Below are 5,141 nucleotides of genomic sequence, written 5' to 3' on the forward strand. Positions count from 1 at the left end.
TTAGACAGAGTCTCGCTCTGTCGCCCGGGCTGGGGTGCAGTGGCTGGATCTTAGCTCACTGCAAGCTCCGCCTCCCGGGTTTACCCGTTCTCCTGCCTCCGCCTCCCGAGTAGCTGGGACTACAGGCGCCCGCCACCTCGCCCGGCTAGTTTTTTGTATTTTTTAGTAGAGACGGGGTTTCACCGTGTTAGCCAGGATGGTCTCGATCTCCTGACCTCGTGATTCGCCCGTCTCGGCCTCCCAGAGTGCTGGGATTACAGGCTTGAGCCACCGCGCCTGGCCGAAAATAACAGTTTTTATAAATCATAAAGTTGGTTTTGGTTTGCATACCACTGATTTTAAAACTCCTTTTAAAATAAACACTGGGGTGAAATATCACCAAGGCATGCCTGGCAATTTCTGTACTTTATAGTTTCACTCTAAAATCTGCCCTCAAATCTAGAACTGCTGTCAATGACAGAGGTCAGACCAAAGAACAAGCAACTGCTCCCAAAAGAAGTGGAGGTTTCCTAAACACAAAGCAGACATTCAAATATGCACTGATCAATGGTGCACTAAACAACACTTTGCTAGGAATTTGTTAAGGCAAAAGGGCCCTTTCCCCAGTGAACGCAAACTATCTAAGAATGAATTTTTAAAAGTTTAATATTTTAAAATATTTTGGTAGAGACGGAGTCTCATTATGTTGCCCAGGCTGGCCTCTAACTCCTGGGCTCAAGGGATCCACCTTCCACTTCCCAAAGTGTTGGGATTACAAACATGAGCCACTGAGCACCCGCCTGAATGACATTTAAATACCAATATATTAAAGCATGAAAAACACTGAGTTAACTAACATCTATGTGATAGCTCTGCTAACACCTTACTTGAAAAGTCTAAGGCAGAAATGGCACATTTCAGTAGTAACTGCGAGGGCATACTTAGTAAATGAGCGATCATTACATAGGTGTTCAGTGTTTGACAGTTCCTTTAAACCAAAAGAGAAAATGACATAGCTTCAAGGTAATACAGAACTCACATATCTAATAGTAACTAATAGGTTTTTGAAAAATTTCCTTAAAACAAATAACAAGATCACTATTTACACTGAAAATATTGTTTTCTCCTGAGACACCATATGACCTATACAGGAATTTATCTACAACCTCATTTCAATAATCTGATAAGAATAATGCATCTATATATCCACGTGGCTTAGCAGTATTAAAAAGCTTGACTCAGTTCAAGTTATAAATTTAAATTTCATCCACTAGACTGTGATCTCAAGTAAGTTAACTTCTCTTTTGCAGATGTAAAAACCCAGGCTGAGATGAAATAAGGGTGATTCAATCACACTCGCCTAACTTCAAACGTAGGAAATATATCAGTGAATTACTGTGAAATACTTTTTATTCGCCAGGCGTGGTGGCTCACGCCTGTAATCCTAGCACTTTGGGAAGCCAAGGCGGGCGGATTGCCTGAGCTCAGGAGTTCGAGATCAGCCTGGGCAACATGGTGAAACCCATCTCTACTAAAATACAACAACAAAAAATTAGCCGGGCGTGGCAGCGTGCACCTGTAGTCCCAACTACTTGGGAGGCTGAGGCAGGAGAATTGCTTGAACCCGGGAGGCGTAGGTTGCAGTGAGTCGAAGGTTGCAGTGAGCCGAGACCGTGCCACTGCACTCCAGCCTGGAGACAGAGCCAGACTCCGTCTCAAAAAATAATAATAATAATAATAATCGAAGCAAAGAAATACTTTTTATTCAAGCATGCTAGACTGCAAACATGCTTTTAGAATAAAAGTGACTAGATTACGAGTACTTAGAGGGTTCATATTTTTCAAACTTGAAAGTCAGGCTGTATGACAAGCTACGTATTTGACAAAGTATTCTAGGGAAGGGTGGAAGTGAATATTTAAAATTCAACTATCCCCAGAAAAACCCAATACATGAAGTTATTACAAGTATTTTTTAGAATCAGTCAGCAAAGATCATTACTGTACAAACACCTCAAAGTTAAGGTCACTAAGAAAGCACTAACTCCTCTCCTCGGTTAACGAATCACTGTAAAGCAGCCCAACTCTCCTTTCTACCTACCTCAGATTAGTATTTTTCTCCAGGGACAGATTTCCATGCTCAGGGATATGTAATAGGGGAGGAGAAAAAAAAAAAAAAAAAACACCACACAAGTGTCAGTGAGTACCAAAAAGCTAAGTGTTCAGCACAGGGAGGGAATCCACAAATGAGAAAACATTTGACAGCTCCTGCCTCCCAAAAGCCATTTAATCTGCCTCATAAACATTACTGCTGAAGCACACTCTGAGCGAGTGGTTCGATGCATCTCCTACACCAAGTCTCCTAACCGGGAAACAATCAACCGAATCGTCCCGACTCTTTCAGGCAATCAGGAAGCCCGGGAGAATTATTAGACGCTGACGTCCGCAGGCCCAGGAGCTGAGAAAAGGGTAAACAGTACACTCGCAGGTAGGCTGAAAAAACAAAACAACAACAAACACACACACACGCGCGCGGAAAATTGGGAAAGAAGTTGGTCGGAAGGTTAGGGAGAGGCGAGGCCGATGTCTGGTTCCGAGAGGACGGCACTGCAGGGGCAGGTAGCGATTAAGTGGGCATTTGCAAATGCTGAGAGTTATGTGAGAGACCTGACACGGGTACAAGACACAAGAACGCTGATACGTGGCTCAGAGAAGACACGCGGGGGTGGGGCCCGCCGCGCTAAACCCCAGGCTCCCTGAATGAGCCCTCAAAGATCGCAGCCTGAGAAAGTCAAAGGTTCAAGGAGGCCCGTACCCGCGCGGCAACGCCACTACCCGGAACACCGCTGCGCGCGGAACCTCCCGGTCCGAGGCCTCGAGGTCGGCCCTCCAGAAGTCGGAGCAGCCCCTGGGGCTCCCGGCCCCTCCTGGCCCAGCCTCTCTGTCTTCTCTTCTCAACACCCACAGCCTGGGACCGGACCCCTGAAACTGACAGGAAGCTTCCGGTCGAGCGCCCGCGCCAGCGGCGGGGCAAAAGCAGCAATATGCTCTCAGTGCCGCCAGTGACACTCACCGGCCCGAAACCTCGAATGAAACCAGCAGCTCCGGGGGCGGCGGCAGCAGTGGCAGCAGGAACCGAACATCCAAAATGGCGGCTCCCTCGGCCTCACCACCGCTACTGCAGGCGGAGGGATCCTAAGGAAGGAGAGAGTTTTTAACTAACTTCACACACTATTGAGGAAACTTTGCTCCCTGGCCTACTCGTCTGGTCGCTTCCGTGTCGCCGCACTGCAACTTCTAGTACCTCTCCTCTCGGATTAACCAAGAACTCGGACCCTGCCGAGGACTATTTGCCAAGGAGGAGGCGACTGCTTCTGGCAGAGCGACGCAAAGCGTAGCAAGGGTCGGGGCTGTCACTGATGACGCGAGACGCTGCTGCCGAGTCACCGCTGCGAAGAGTCTGAGCGAGAAAGATCCGGCCGACCCCGGAGCGGACAGACATTGGTTCCGCTTGGCGGGAGACGGGGGAGGGGCTGGGCTACCAGGAAGCGGTGGGGCCACCTGGAGGAGGCGGAGCTAGGTCAGGTAGCCCAGGAAGTGGGAGCAGGCGAGGCAGAGGGGGGCGGAGAAGATAGCAGGGCTGAAATGGTGTTCATCCACGGGCATCCCAAACTCTTTGCTGTCTCCTGTAAGATTTTTGCTTTCTTTTTAATTTAAGGAGCATGCTCCAGGTGGTATTCTATGGTTTTATGGTGTCTTTGCAACATATGAAGAGTTAATAGGATGACTCACAAGAATGGATTCCACGCCCAGTACCGCGGTTCATGCACAGCTCAAGTCACTTAGACTCCAGGGATTCAGTTTCCTCGTATGTAGAAAGAAGACTTGGACTCATGTTAGCTGAAACCCTTACGGAATGGGTTTTCGGTCTATGACTCCATGAATTAACGACCAAGGTCAAAGAAAGTCTAACCAGACAGTTCCTAACCTGATAAATAATTACTAACATATGACGCGAGTCTTTTCCGTGTGAATGTAAAGGGGGCCTGATACCTTGGCCTGTTTAAAGGAAAGGTGACCTACCTAGACTAAAATCCTTCCGCTAGATTGGCAACAAAGTACAATACAACACAGCACCAGGCTGGGTGCCAAAAAGAACAGAACCAACTGCACAATTTTTTTTTTTTTTAGACAGAGTCTCGCTCTGTTGCCCAGGCTGGAGTGCAGAGGCGGCATCCCGGCTCACTGCAACCTTTGCCTCCCGGGGTCAAGCAATTTCTCTTGCTTCAGCCTCCCAAGTAGCTGGGATTACAGGCTCCCGCCACCACAGCCGGCTAATATTTGCATTTTTAATAAAGAGAGCGTTTCGCTCTGTTGGCCGGGCTGGTCTTGAACTCCTGACCTCAGGTGATCCGCCTGCCTCGGCCTCCCAAAGTGTGGAGATGACAGGTGTGAGCCACCAGCCTGCCCAGAACTAACCACAAATCTTGAGTTTAGGACCTGGGTGTCATAGACAGAAGGTTGCACCTTTTTCCTTAGTCATTTTCATGCAGGGATTTCAAAACACTTTACAAAAATTGCTCTAAGTAGGCCGGGCACAGTGGCTCACGCCTGTAATCCCAGCACTTTGGGAGGCTGAGGCGGGCGGATCACCCGAGGTCAGGAGTTCGAGACCAGCCTGGCCAACATGGCGAAACTCCATCTCTACTAAAAATACAAAATTAGCCGGGCATGGTGGCGGGCACCTGTAAACCCAGCTACTTGGAAGGCTGAGGCAGGAGAGTCGCTTGAACCCCGGAGGCAGTGGTTGCAGTTAGCCAAGCCTGGGCGACGGAGTGAGATCCTGTCTCAAAAACACACAAAAAAAGTTGAACCAAGCAGGCCCATCTGTACAATTTTGTCCCTGAACTACTGGGGCATGCCAAGTGGCTAGAAAGAAATGAGGCCATGCGTGCGATAATAATTATCGTTTTTATTATTAAATATTGATATCACATTGTTCATGAGGCACTTTCATGTGTGTAATCTAATCTGACCCTCTGGACAACCTCCTGAGTCAGGCTAGGCAAACGTAAGTAACTTAGCTTTACAAATAAGGAGAAACAGGCTCCAAGAAACTGACTTGGCTAAAAGAGTGCCCTTTTTTTTTTTTTTTTTTTTTTTTT

At 47.9% G+C, this 5,141-nt stretch overlaps 1 protein-coding gene across 3 annotated transcripts in view; it reads right to left on the bottom strand.

Moving 5' to 3' along the window:
• AP1G1 (adaptor related protein complex 1 subunit gamma 1) overlaps positions 1-3,699 on the bottom strand; it is an 87,122-nt gene extending 83,423 nt beyond the window's left edge. For 2 of the 3 annotated variants that reach the window (XM_017868791.1, XM_017868792.1), the window contains exon 1: positions 3,050-3,699. The gene's annotated coding sequence lies outside the window, so the exon portion shown is untranslated. Of the gene's footprint in view, positions 1-2,791; positions 2,965-3,049 lie in introns of those variants that run through there. The other variant, XM_017868793.1, reaches the window with a different exon arrangement.
• Positions 3,700-5,141: the final 1,442 nt, after the last annotated feature.

This window comes from Rhinopithecus bieti, unplaced genomic scaffold (assembly GCF_001698545.2).
Source record: "Rhinopithecus bieti isolate Rb0 unplaced genomic scaffold, ASM169854v2 scaffold_2574, whole genome shotgun sequence".
NCBI classification, from domain to species: Eukaryota; Metazoa; Chordata; class Mammalia; order Primates; family Cercopithecidae; genus Rhinopithecus; species Rhinopithecus bieti.